This window comes from Anthonomus grandis, chromosome 18, assembly GCF_022605725.1.
Source record: "Anthonomus grandis grandis chromosome 18, icAntGran1.3, whole genome shotgun sequence".
Classification (NCBI taxonomy): domain Eukaryota; kingdom Metazoa; phylum Arthropoda; class Insecta; order Coleoptera; family Curculionidae; genus Anthonomus; species Anthonomus grandis.
The window spans coordinates 11284548-11299901 of NC_065563.1; the positions used below are offsets into that span (position 1 = coordinate 11284548).

General features: G+C 33.0%; 1 protein-coding gene across 5 annotated transcripts in view; it reads left to right on the plus strand.

Moving 5' to 3' along the window:
• LOC126746918 (intraflagellar transport protein 56) overlaps positions 1-15354 on the plus strand; it is a 219655-nt gene that overhangs the window by 61739 nt on the left and 142562 nt on the right. Inside the window, exon 12 of one of the 5 annotated variants that reach the window (XR_007664028.1) lies at positions 506-567. The exons of 3 other annotated variants lie outside the window; for them this stretch is intronic. The gene's annotated coding sequence lies outside the window, so the exon portion shown is untranslated. Of the gene's footprint in view, positions 1-505; positions 568-9284; positions 9559-15354 lie in introns of all 5 variants that reach the window. One more of the 5 variants, XR_007664027.1, reaches the window with a different exon arrangement.

Genomic DNA, 15354 nt, shown 5'->3' on the forward strand with positions numbered 1-15354 from the left:
GACTATTGTGCGATTATCGGGTTGTTTATAGAATGCTTTTAACTTGAAAAATTGGGGACACATTTTTAGGGTTTTCACGGATTAATATATTTTTTCCATCAGACTTTCCTGTAATTCTTCATTTTATTTTAGGCACTTCAAATAGCTCTAGGTACTAAAAGTTAAATTGTAAATGAAATTTTTTTATTCCGGGCCTTTGACCTCAATAATTGTTGTCACTGTTTATGTTCTCCATGGATTAAAATTTTTGACTCCATGGATTGATTTTTGGAAAAAAGGAAGAATTTTGGAAATTTTTTTGAAAAATTATTAAAAGTTTTCAAAGGATTTTTCAACTTTTCCAGGGATTGAAAGAATTTTATCGTGTCTTCAAGAGTTCGAAAATCGACTTTTAGGATCTGGAAAAATATTGTTGACTAGTTAAGACACTTATGTAATCAATTGCCTGGATAAATCCTAGTTTTACCTATTATGGGCTGGAAAAATAGAACTTTTCTTATTCCAGGCAATTGAAAAATCGAATGTCCTCGACTGCCTGGAAAAACAACACAATTTTCCGTATTCTAGGTAAGAAAAATCTAATTTTTCTATTTGCTTAATCAACAATTTTTAATTGTCTGCGAAATTCTAATTTTACCCATTTAAAGCTAGAAAAACATAAATTTTCTTATTCCAGGCAATTGTGTATCCAAATATTTTCAACTGCCTGGAAAAGGTCCTAATTTTTCATGTTTTAGGTCGAAAACAACCTTTTTCCAGAATTTCAGGAAAAAGCAAAAAGGCCTCATGCATTTTTTGTAACTTGATTTATAAATCGTTTTAATCCTGCGCGAATATTAATGGGGGCATCTGAAAATAAGCTGAAACAATTCGAAACGTTCCACTTTTCGTCGCTTATATCCACATACAACCATATGTAGAGTTATCAAATGGAATCTACCACTAATACCCTATTCGATTTTAGAGGATTTATTCTAATCTACAATTTATACATGTGTGTTAAAGGTCTCGAAAAACATGGTAGAGAGCACAACTAAGATTTTGACCTAAAAAAAAAGACATCTATGAATGACAAGACTGACATTGACATTAATGACAGAAGTTTAAAGATACGTTTACATATTACTATATAGCTACAAATCTTACAAATGTCTTTAAACCAAACCAATCTTTAAATTCGTTCGTCGATTATCAAAATATAGGTACATCTCATAAAAGTTTTTTTTTTTGGCATGGACAGCCAGTCACATTCTTTCTGTATATAATTATCATAATTTTTTAAGCTTACAACATTTTAAGCTACAACACAAAATGTGCACAAAATCAGATAGTACCTAGTTTAATTGCACTTTATCCAAATGGTGAAAACCCATTTATACCGGCAGATTCGATATGGTTTAAACAGGTGGGCGCCCCTTTTCCACAATTTCCCAAATAGATGAATTGGAAGGAGGGGTTTTATTGAATGGCCAGCTAGGTCGCCAGATTTAACCCCATTGGATTTTTGTCCAATCCAGTCTAAAGTTTATTTTGATAAACCTGAAAGTTTCGAAGAATTAAAAAATAGAATTAGAGCCGAAATGCAACAAATCCGGCCTCAAACAATAAGTAAAGTATTACAAGAATTTGAATATCGACTCGGTTACTGTCAGGAAGTTAATGGTCAACGATTTGAACAAAAATTCATGGTCATTTATAAAAACATTTAATCGCAAATTTTTTAATAAATATTGAGGTTAGGTACATGGAACATAGTATACCAAAATATACTTAAAATTTTATACAGAATTAAAAAATAAAATAAAAAATGGGTGTTTCTATTTAAAAAAATTAAGTTGATTGTCGTGGCTCATTTTTGGTTCACCGTGTATAGATGAATTCATCATCAAAAAAATTGATGGCTTGTCGCAAATAGAGTGTAGTTAAGCCAGGTGTAACTGTAACTACCTAGGTAGCGTATTTAGTACAAAACTAAACATAGACGACGAAATAGCAAACAGAATTAGCTCTGCATCAAAAGCGTATTGGAGTCTTAAGGATCGAGTGTTTTACAATCATAATCTGAGTCTTAAAACGAAAACGGCAGTATATAGAGCAATAATTGTACCAACGCTATTATATGGCTGCGAATCATGGATCCCATACAGACGACATATAAAGGCTCTTGAACAATTTCAGCAACGGCAACTGCGACAAATGATGAGAATCAGATGGTTTCATAAAGTCTCTAATAATGAGGTTCTGCAAAGATCAAATTGTATAAATATTGACACTATGGCAAGAATGAGATGGCTGGGTCATGTATACAGAATGGACGAACGGCGCTTACCAAAATCTCTTTTGTATGGAGAACTAACAGAAGGTGCAAGGAGGCCGGGAGGCCAATACAAACGCTTCAAAGATGTCGTCCACGATGACTGAAAACAACTGGGAAGAGATAGTCAACAATCGTGCCCAATGGAGAAGAGTGACGTCCGTTGCTCCTCAACCGACTAGAAGAACCCAAAGACCGGCTCTGCAGGAATTTCCGTGTGATGTTTGTGGCCGGATTTGCAAATCTCGCATAGGATTGTTTAGCCATAGTAAAACTCACCAAAGATTGTAGCTTTATATTTAGTTTAGATTTATCTTTTATAATGTAATTATTTTTTTTTTTTACTCGGTAATCGAGGTCGGCAATATATATATATATAATTGTGAATTATACGTTAGTAGAAAATCCTTTATAATTTTGCATTTGTTTACTTCATCCTCACTTTTCAAAAAAACAAATCGGGTTTTAGACATTTCTTTAACTTTACCGGACCCTGCATGGGTATTAGTTATGAGCTTGTTAATGTAAAAAATAGAAATAAATATTATGATATGATGACTTATGGAGAGTGCAGGATGGTCATGAGAACAGACTATGGTTAACCAGACGTTTAATTATTAACCTAAACTGCTTTCTGAAAATAATTAAGGCGCGTTAATTATCTCGTAATTAGAGGAGGAGAAAAAAAATGTCGCGCAAATTCGTTTCGTTTTAAGTCAATTTTCGTTATTAAAACCGAAAGAAAAACCGTCACGTCGCCGCGCGTTTCCTCGCCTTATGTCGGTTTTATCGGAATCGGTTTTAATTATCACTTCGATGTTCGGAGAAAATCATGCGTTTAAACGGCGAAATTAAATATTGACGTTTCCAATTGACATCCCTCGTCTTCACACGCCCGTTCGCTTTTCGGAAATTAGCGTGTGCGGTTAGACGATGAGTTTCCAGGCAATAGGCGATGATCGCGTTCAGAGAATTCGAGTCTTAATTAGTTTTCAGGTCGGGTTTTATTACCGAAGAATTCGGCCATTTTTAGACCTGATGTCAAATTTCCCCCGGCACATCACGTTCTCTTGCAAATACTGGGTGACGTGGGTTTAAGAGGTACTCAGTTAGCACTCGTTGAATCACAAGTAAAAATTAATAATCTCGTTGGAGAGATGGGTACAGTTGAATGTGGTGTGCCACAGTGTACAGCCCATCTGTGAAGCTTGTATGGTAGGATTTGGAATCGTATGTCGGCCATCTTGCTTGGCAAAATTGACAGTTGCTGACATTGATTGATAGAACATCAGTTGTTATTGTCATACCATTTGAGTTTGTTTTTCATTTCAATGAATGCAAGCGTGGGTTGTCTTAAGGATGTTATTTTAGATTCATAACTTTTTTTTTAAAAGATTCTCTTTCAATATTGGGAGTAATGTTTTAAATGATTTGCAGCAAGCAATTCCAGGTTTCTGGCAAGAAAATCTGAAATCTCTTCTTGACGTAGATGCTTCTATCTCGTCATGAACTGGGAAAACCTCTCCAGCAACCTGGCTAAAATGAGAGGTGGAAACATCCGGAACTTTTGGAAATCCATTAATATATCCTGACGAGTTTTTGGTGGGGCGACTTCTTAAGAATGTGGCTTCAATGTCATTTTCTGTATAATTAATGACTTGTCCGATAAAATATTTATTTCTTTGTCTATTTCGATATTTTGTTGGAAAACACACCAGAGGCCAAGTTCCTTTTTTGTCAATTTCTGAGTCTCTGCATCTGAAGAATGATCTTGAGCTTAAACATCTTCACAAATTCCTTTCGGTATTCACTAGAAACGGAAACATATTTCTAAAAAAGACACATTCTGCTGATCCAATTAAAATAAAAAATGAAGAGGACCTAAAAATTTAGAGAGGAGTGTTGTTAAGGATTACTGCTTATCATTTCAAAAAATTACTAATAATAAATGGAAATGGAAGTTTTTGATGAGATCCATATTGAAAAAAAGTCAATTACCATAGAGCCGCAAAACATGTGTAATATTATTGAAGCAGCCACTAAGCAAATAAACATTTTATTGCTTAATATTAGAGGTATTAAAACTAATTTAGATAAACTTATTGTGTTTCTTGAATCCTATAATGCAAAACATTGTGATATATTGTTGCTAACTGAATGTCATAACCTTACATCCGCTTCCATGTGCCAAATACCTGAATTTGATTGTTATTATGATAATGCAGATTTTAACGCTTTTGATGGTTTATTGATATACACCAAAAAATCCTTAAACCCTATAATATGCACAGGGAAGCAGATTACAAGTAGAATTAGTATTACTAACTTAACTTTTATCTTGGAAAATTTATGTGTTAGCTTGGAGGTTTGCTATCGCTCCCCAAATTCTAATACACCCAACTTTTTAACTGATTTAAGCCATTACCTTGAAAATAAAAAAAAATGTGATGTAGCCTTATTTTTAGGGGACATAAACTTGAATATTTTAAATGATGGTGACAATATGGTCAATCAATATGTATCACTTTTAAATAGCCATGGCTTTTTTTCATTATATGAGGATGTTACTAGACCTGATTGACAAACTTGTATAGATCATGTATTTCTCAAAACTAAAATTAAAGAAAATATACTTAAATTTAATCCATATATAGTAAATCACGATATAACAGATCACTTGCCTATATTAATAAATATTGTTTCAAATAAAAATAAACCAGAAAACTCTAAAATAAATGACATAACAATTAGAAACATAAATTATCAAAAATTAATCGAATTGGCCAAAAACAGAAACTGGAATGAAATATCTACACAAAACGACCCTAACTTAGCCTTGAATCTTTTGGTAAAAAATATATCTGAAATAATAAATCAGTCATACTATGAAAGAGTGTTAAACACAAGAGTCAAAAAAATTTAACCTTGGATATCGCAAGGTATAATTACTTCAATAAAAAATAGAGACAAATTAAAACAAAAATTAAGGAAAAATCATACACCAGAAAAAATCTTTGAATATAAACAGTACAGAAATAAACTGAATAATCTGATCAAAAATACAAAAAATGATTACTACAAAAATAAAATTCAGGAAAATAGTAATAGCATAAAAAAAATATACAATTTTATAAATGAGGCTGTAAATGAAAATGGGAATGAGGGTAAGGGGGAAATAAAAATGATTAGGTCGCAAAATGGTGATCAAATAATAAATCCTATAGAGATCGCTAATCATTTTAACAAGCATTTCATGAATGTTGGTTTAAACCTATCAAAAAGCATTAATACTCCCCCTCACCCCTTCACAATAAACAGGACATTCCCAAACTCCATGTATTTGAAACCCGTTACTCAGAATGAGATAATTAAATATATAAATTCTTTAAAAAATAATGGCTCACCTGGTAAAGATGGAATTTCTGCAAAAATCTTAAAACTGCTCCATATGCACATTTTACCACCACTTGTACATATTATAAACTTAATTTTTAAAACTGGTGTAGTGCCAAGTCATTTTAAAGTATCTGTGGTGAGTCCAGTTTTTAAGTCCGGAAGTAAGGAATTGATGGATAATTATAGACCAATAAGTGTCATCTCTAACCTGGGAAAAGTCTTCGAAAAATGCTTTAAGGATAGACTGTTATGTTATTTTGACCAAAATAATGTACTATCAAAAAATCAATTTGGTTTTACTCGAGGAGTCAGTACAATAGATGCTATATATGAGCTTGTTAGTGATATAACTAAAAGTATGGACAAAAATAAAAAGTGCCTTGCGGTGTTTCTCGACCTAACAAAAACATTCGATACAGTGTCACACCAAATATTATTACAAACATTAGAAAAATATGGTATCAGAGGCAAAGTATTACAACTTTTACAGAGTTATCTATCAAACAGAATGCAATACACCAAGATAAAAAGTAACCTTAGCGATCCTGATATCATTAAAATTGGAATACCGCAGGGCACTGTACTAGGACCCCTACTTTTCAATGTTTATATAAATGCAGTGAATGATATAAAAACTCCTGGCAAAGTAATATCCTATGCAGATGATACAGGAATTATATTTATTGGAGACACATGGCAAGAGGCAAAAGTTAAGTTTCAAGAAGGTCTATCATTAATCAAAAATTTTTTCGACACCTTTAAATTGTCACTAAATCCAAAAAAATCTAAATATATAGCATTTTCCATAAACAGTTTAAATAGACTAAACTTTCAAAATATTATTGTAAACAATATTAATGAACCAATTGCACAGGTAAACTCTATAAAATATTTGGGAGTCCATATAGACAAACATCTAAAATGGGATATACACATTGATTATTTAACAAAAAAGATAAAGGCACTCTTACATAAATTTTATTTACTAAGGGAAATTTTGTGCAGAAAACTGATTGTGTTGATCTATAAAGCTCTCGTGGAACCCCTATTAAGGTATGGGATATTGATTTGGGGTGGGGCATATGAAAACAGTCTAAAAAATCTTAAAACAATACAAAACTCAATAGTAAAGATAATGTTAAAGAGACCTAGGTTATTTTCAACAAAGCAATTATATAATTCTGAAATACAAGATTTGAAAACTCTTTTTATAACAACCTGTTGCTCTTATGTTCATAAATTCTATGGTAAACAAAGTATAATAAACCATAGACACCAAACCCGAGCTAATAAACACCAGCAAATTGTACTACCTTATATGATTCGAGATTTTGGTCAACATTCGGCAGTATTTTTAGCTCCAAAATTTTGTAACCTTCTCCCAGAAAATGTCAAACAACAGAAATACTACAAAAAGTTTAATGAGCATGCCCTAAGTTATATATTAGGAAACAAAAGAAAATTTTGTTGATTGATCATATGTGCTTGTATCAATATTCTGCTTTTCACCAAATTTTTTATTTTCTTACTCGATAGCAATCACAACATAAATACATAAGGGAAAAAGAAAAAAATCTCAGTATGGACATTTATTCAATTATTTATTTTGTTTCAAATATTATAGGTTTTAGGTACCAAAGACTAGAAAATTCTGTAAAATACTACATAATACCTTTGTAGTTAAAATGTATATGTGTATATAGTATATGAATCTTTTCTCTTTTTCTCATTTTTATTGTTTGGTTTTTGATTTTTGTTATGTAGTTTTGGGTAAACTTATTTAAAATGTTAAATATTGTGAACTAATTTATATAACGGCTAGTCTGCTAAGGGTAACAACATTGATATATTAGAATTTTTAAATTGTTTCTACCATAGCACATACAGATACTCTGGTATCTAGGTGGTATCTATATTCTTAGAATTGTAATATTTTATATTGAAGTTGAACATATTGAATTGAATTGAATTGAATTGAATTGAATTTGCCATTATTGGCATGAAATTACTAAGGGACAAATTCATTTCCGGGTCTGAATCTTTATCTAAGGTTTCCATACGTCTTTCCAAATGATTATCCTCTTGATCGTCTTTATCCAACGTGCTTTCAAAATCTGCACTTGTAACGCTTTTGCCAGCAGGAACTTGAATTTTACGACGTCGACTCTTCACATTTTGACCATCGCCATATCTCATTGTTCTTAGAAGGTTTACCAAAGAGTTATTAAGTCCTTCTTCAATGTTCTGATTCTCATCATTTGTCTCGTCAAGATTTTGCTGCGGAATGCGTCCCAAGACTTGATCCCTATCTAGTAGAAAAATTCCACACTTTCTAAACCCAGATTGTATGTTTTTTCCAGCATTAGGCTCAATAGCCTTTGACAAGTCATTTAGCAAGAAAGGGAATCTGTCCTTTGGAACCGTGCAATGCTTTGAACGAGCCCCCATTTTCCATTTTTCAAGGATCTGTCGCCAAGCTGTTTTAAGAGGTCGGAAAAATGCCAGGTCCAGAGGCTGGGTCAGATGAGTAGCCGAGTTAGCCGGGACGAAGATAAACGAAATATTATTTTCTTCGCAAAGAGATACCGTACATTCAGAAAAATGTGAACTCAGATTGTCGCCAATTAAGTACTTATTTCCCGGTAGATCTTTTACTGCAGGTATGACAGTTCTCTCTACCCAATCTGAGAAGGAAATCGCATCAAACCTGACGTCCTTTGGTCCTCCTATATGTATACACATTTTTAGCTTTGTAAACCACGTATGGTGGGAACAATTTTCCATCAGCTGAAGCAGCGTACATAATAGAAACGACTGACTTCGACGTATTGCAAATACGTTCTGGATAGCGACAGCCCCTTTTCTTTTTACCCGGATCGTCTGTTAAATTTGTTATGTTTGATGGCGGTACAATTTTCAACTGCATGGCTAAATTGTCAAAATAAGCATTGCTGGTATTGGGAGAAACAGCAGCTCTTGAGCGCTTGATGATTTGGCAGATTCTAGATCTTAATTCATTTTTGTGACTTTTTAAAAAAGAATAGACAAAGTCTCTGCCGGGGATATTATCTTTAAGTCTCGTTATTGTTTTACCTCTACTGTCATCATCCTGACGTCCAAATGGTCAAGTAGATAGCCCCAATCTTCTTCTTGCTTGGTTAGTCTGTTTGTCCTGTAGGCTGTTAACTATTGTCCTCCATGACGCTTTAGATTTCGGTTTTTGTCGCGCCGATAAAGCACAGAATAATGAATATTGTATGTTTCGTGAGCCACTCTATAACTCATCCCGTTGTCATTTGAAGCAAGGGCTATTTTAAGAGATTTTTCATCAATTTTCTTATATGATTTACCTCGAGGGTCTGGTTTATAAACGCGAGGCATTTCCCTGCAAAAGAAAAAACAATTATGGGGTGAATAGAAACAGCTTGTTTGAAGCCCAAAATTACTTAAAAGTGACGTTATGTATTATATTACATCATAGCAAAAAAAAATAAGCAATTTCTGAAATAGGCAATGTAAACTAGACACCTTACAGCTACTTTAACCAAAAACTCAATGTCTTACCTGTTTTTAGCTAACCAGTGTGAATAAAGTTTTGCTAGTGATGAAAAAAGCACAGGTGTTCACTCCGACGGGTGGTTGGTACTGCAATCAGCGTTGGATAAAGACGATGAAGAGGATAATGGTTTGGAAAGACGTATGGAAATCTTAAATGAAGATGCAGAATTCAAGTGAAGAAGATTCTTCAGATGCAGACTCAGAAATGGACACTGCACTATCAAGTTTCACCGATAAATCCGAGAATAAGTTGGATACAAATAATTCATCAGCATCAGTCTGCTTTGAGGGTAAATTGTTCCGATGTGTTTCCCCTATTTCGCTTGATTTAATAGATAAAGGCTTCTGGTGTGTTTTTCAACAAAATATCGAAATAGACAAAGAAATAAATATTTTATTGAACAAGTCATTAATATTACAGAAAATGACATTGAAGCCACATTCCTAAGAAGTCGCCTTACCAAACACTGCCAAATAAAACATCTTTGGCCTGTTAAAGTAGTTATGGCGACATCTGTTGACCGTTTGAGAACAAATTAAAAAAAAAACACTCCTTCAAGTGATTAGAATAAAAAACAAAAAATAAAAATAAAGGAAAAAAGCCTATCCATACCTAAAAAAGTCACGCAAAACAAAAATGGCTAAAAATATTCAATAAGTATTATTATTTGAAATGAGCATCTCTTACATTTTCTTAACAAAACAGCTGATCACTTTTTTTCATAAGCGTCGCCTTAATTAAAATAAATAACCTGAATGTAACTTAAATAAAGAAAAAATATATTTTCATAAATGCCAGAACATTTTCTCAACCTGATGAAGAGGCCTATAGGCGTTGAAACAGTGGGTTTTCAATTAAGAATTGACGACATTGGAAAAAATACTTATTTACTTTGTAATCATTGAATGGAGGCAAAAAAATTGGTCGGGTGCAAATCCTTTACATATCCAAATGGACATTAAATATCCATGTGGATATGTAAAGGAACACCTAATCAAAAAGGCCGTTTTTTCTATGAGTCACCTTTTTGATTAGGCGTTTGCTTTAGATATTACGATTAAATGGAATTTGAATTCTCGCCTTAATTTGGTCACGCGTTTGTCACCACTTCTCTATATATTTGTGTTCTGTGATAACAGTTAGGAAGTTAAGCTAGTAAGAGGCTGTATAAGGTTGTTTTATTCATTATATCATCAGGAGATGTGTGTGTATGTTATTCCTAAATTGAATCCTTTAGAATTGCAGTATATGTAGCCTCAATGAAAATTTATGGGCTGATGCCATAAATTATTCTGTCTTTACAATAAATCAAACAGGGAAGAGTATAAATATAAATAATCCAGATAGCACAAACCTTCCAGTGCATATCCATGAAATTCCGGTAACCTATCCAGAGATCCAGTGGATATGCAACTGATAATCTTCCCACTGAATGGTGTAAAATTTAAGGACGTCTTCGTCCATTCGATGGATACCATCCTCCAAAAGTTTGATCAAATAACTTTTAAGAAATTCCTTAAGAAAGTCTCTTGTACAGCTCCATGCCAACTAATTGAGCTCCACCAACACCCTGGTTTTTCTTCCCTTTAGTTGTTGAGTTTGAAGCACCCCTACAATTGTTTTGTTGATGCACTGATGTACAATAGTTGTATACGTGAGTGTACAATTCCATATATCTCTTTTTAGACATATTTTCCCGGTTATAAACTTGACGAATTCCAAGGTTGAGGTCCCCTCATATATGGTCCAAATCAATAACTGATTTGAGGCCTCCACTGTTGTTCATGGCGTTAATTGTGTTTTTATTTGACATTGCCCCTTAGGTCCAATTACAAAGTGTGAGATCAGTCTTATTATAACATAACAGAAATTTATACACTATTTACAACACTCAAGGAACCCGAATAACTCAACATTTACGAAGAAATTGCAAAAATTGAAATATTTTATTTGTTTGACTATTTTCAGAATTGAGAAAATTTGGAGATGTCATTACACAGGACATTTTTCTTTCGACAATTTGCTAATACACTTTTTAATGCAAATGCATGAAATAAATCCTTGTTTAGACCCTGATATATTGGATGATGCTGTTCTAAGTGATATTTCTTTGTCGTTCTTGTCGCCAAAATTGTTGTTCTCTATAAAAATATTATTATCAGCAAACTGAAACCCGTTTCTACAAAAATGTTTTTGTAAAATTCCAGACTTTGTTGCTAATTTGTAAAACCTATTCGCCAATTGTGCGAGCATTAAATTGGCTTGTACTTCCAAACCTCTTTTAGCGTTTTCACGATTCGTAATTATATCGCAGGAACGTTGACAAAGAAAACATTGAAACTCAGATTCCAATTCGTTGTTAACTTTTAAAATGCAGCATGAATTTTTCCTTTGCACTTTGAGCAATTTTCCACGATGGTGTTAGGCTTTTGACACACAGTTCATAACAAAAGTTCATTTTCGTTTCTCGTGTTTTTAATGGCTATATTAACTTTAGAAGTTTCTTCTTCTCCTTTTTCTCTATCTTGAATAAAATCCTGCACTTCACTATCCGCCATATTTTTTAAATCGATAATAGAAAGTTGCACTTCGGTATCATCCATATTATCCTGGTTGACTATAAGAACTTGCACTTTACTATTTGCCATATTTTCCCTATGAATCATAGAAACTTGCACGTCATCTTCAACTGTTTCGGTTTCATCTATATAGTATATAGTATTTTGAAGTTCGTTGCTTTCATTTAACAGTTTTTCGAGATCAAGTCAGTATCCTTTAAACCATTTCTCTGAGCGCAACCAAACATAGCCTCGTATGGGGATCGCCTAATTGCACTGTGGTAGCTTCTACTTTTTTTTGACTGGACGAAACACAGTCCATCGGTCCAATGTTTTGTATTTTCATCGGACATCCAACATATAAGAGCATCTCGCACATCTATGTTACACTGTTCCACAGAACCTTGACTTTGTGAGTGGCGCGGTTTTCCATGAACGATTTTCAAATGTGGCCACTGGCATTTTAAATTATTAATGACCTGATTGGAAAAAAAGTATTGATGAGCTCCAAATAAACAAAAAATTTCTATTAGACTTCTGACCGTTTCTACAGCAGTTTTACTTTTCATTGGGCGTAGAACACAAAACGTAGTCAAATGGTCTTGATAGTTCAAGATGAATTTGTAGTCTCCATCTGGGTCAGTCTGCATATCATTAAGATCAACTTGGCACCGAGAATTGATTAGTTAACAACGATTCCGTTTCTAGGTGCCGTTTTTTTCAGTTGACATATTTCACACAGTTTTAGGTATATGTTAATAGTTTCTCTAGTAATGTTTGCGTATTTTTTCTTTAATTGAGATTGAGAATAAGATTCTAACGTGCCGGTACCGGTATCCGACTAAATCCCGGTAATAAGACGTTATAGGCAACCAATAACCTAAATATTAGTATTGGTTGCTAATAATTTTAACTAACCATATAAGTCATTGTTAATTCTTCTCATTATCCTACAATTTCCTGGCATTTGTTTGGATACCGGTAGCTAAGATTAATATTGTACAATGTACAACTCAAGTACCGCCCGGACGCACCATAGCGTGTCGTCCAATTGGCTAGACAAGCTGTTTAAAACAGCTACATATTTCAGGATTCTATTGGGTGATTTAGTTTACAAATTAGTTCCTGTTAGTCCAGGTTGGTTTTGATTAGCTTAAGTTAGTTTTTTTGATTATTGGACACGCTAAATCAAAACAAACCAGATCAACTAAACTAACCCAAACTAATTTGTAAACTAAACCAGCCAATAGGATCTTGTAATATGTAGCTGTTTTTAACGGCTTGTCTAGCCAATGGGGCGGTACTTGCATTGTACAATATTGACATTAGATTTAGTAAATAATTAGTGTTGTTCCGAGACATACCTTTGTGCCGTTTATGACCCGCAGAAATATGTGCCCGGTGAACGATAGGAAACACTTCATCCGTGGAAACAAAATATAGTATGGCATCAGAATCTTCTTTGCGTTTTTTAATTAACTTTTTCATGCCACTTATACTTATTATATCAAAACGCTTGATTCTTCTGTACTGTTTAGCAGATAGGGGTTTTGATTGGGCTTTGCACCTTTTTCTTTGCCTCCCTTACATCAAGTATAGTGAGGTAATGATCTTTCCCCATAAGATTATGTTTTTGAGTACCTGAAACCTCCAATTCAGACTCGAATTCAGCTTGCATTTTTATAGAGGTAAATGATTAAATATCGTACTTAAATCGGAATTATCGTACATACTTCGGGCAATGCCCGAATTCGACTATTGAGCGTACCAGATATACCAATTTTGGCATCACTTAAGATATTTATTAAAGGATGTTGTATGTTCCAGGGGACCTTCATATTTTAATTATTCCTAATTATTTATCAAATCAAACCGCAAAAGAAAAAATTACACACTTCAACAAGTCCTATAATTTGCTTACAATTAAGTAGGGCGCCTTAAGGAAACACTAAGTTGGTAGTGGTCAAGGGTTGAAAGCAATATATGAAATAATCGTTTATTCAAAATTCGGCTCGATCCAAAAATGATGTTTATCGGGCGCCCATATGCTATCCAACAGGATTTAAGGGATTATCGCTTGGTATCCAGAGAATATCGAGGATACATATACATATTCAAAAACACAAAAAGTCTCACATACAGAAAAATATGTGCTATCTGGGTTATTTATATTGATCTTTCTACCAAACCATAAGTCGGCTGGTGTCTTTTCACTTATTGAACTTTCCCTGTTTGATTTATTGTAAAGACAAAATAATTTATGGCTTCAGCCCATAAATTTTCATTGCGGTTATATATACTGGAATATTAAAGGCGTCAATTTAGGAATAACACACATACATTTCTTGATGATATATTTAATGAAACAAACTTATACAGCCTGTTACTGTCATAACTTCCTTACTTTTGTTAAGCCTGTTACTATCTTAACGATTCAATAGAGGATGAATTCTCCTTATTTAATATGTACTTGTATCTGTTTTCTGAAGAAAAATTAAATAGATTTTAAAATTATAATTTAAATATTAATTTTTAAAATTAATTAAAAATTCTATAGCAGAGTATTATCAAAAGAAACAATATACTCATCTACAATACAAAATAAACTCTTTTAAAATGAAAACAACTTTTTAGTATAAACATATATCACTTACATAGTAGTAGTTGGTCCCTTATAATACTAACAACATATCTTGGAACTATAAGATTGCATGATACAAATGTGGTGAATTATTTAAATATTATGCATCAGAATGGTTTTACTAACTTTGTAAACGTTAAACGTAAAAAGTTTGTAACTCCATGATTGATAAACCGACGAGGGAAAGAAATGGACAAATATCTTCATGCTTGGACCATTTCTTTGTCAAGAACACTGAGTGGACCAACATGAGCTCCAAAGTTATATATAGCGGTTTATCAGATCATTACCCAATTTTACTTATGTTAAAATTACAATATGTAGTAAAAATACAAGTGTGAAAAAAATCGACTATGATCAAGTAGAAAGGGCTTTGGAGAATGAAACGTGGGAACAAATATTTAATTCCAATGATTCTGATAAATGTGCTACTAATTTCGTAACATCAATTAAAATAATTTTCGCAACTTATATATTAAATGTAAAGATCGTAAATTAAAACCCTGGATGACTCTCGGTATAATTAAATCTACTAGAACGAGAGACAAATTAAAAAAGAAAAGTGCTATACTTAAGACTAATGAAACTAATAAAACCTTTAAAGACTATCGTAATAACCTGTGTACAAAAAATAATTATTTCTCTAACAAACTCGCGGAAAATAAACATAACATAAAAGAGGTCTGGAAGGTGGTCAAAGAAGCAACAAACGAGAGAACAAGATCGGTCTGCGAGAAGTGCAAACTCTATGCATCTTAAACCTATAACGGAAAATGAATTAATTCAATTAATAAGCACTCTTAAGACTGATGCAGCATCCGGGGCTGACGAAATACCTGCACTATTTTTAAAAAAGTATCATAAACACCTTATTAAACCAATTCTA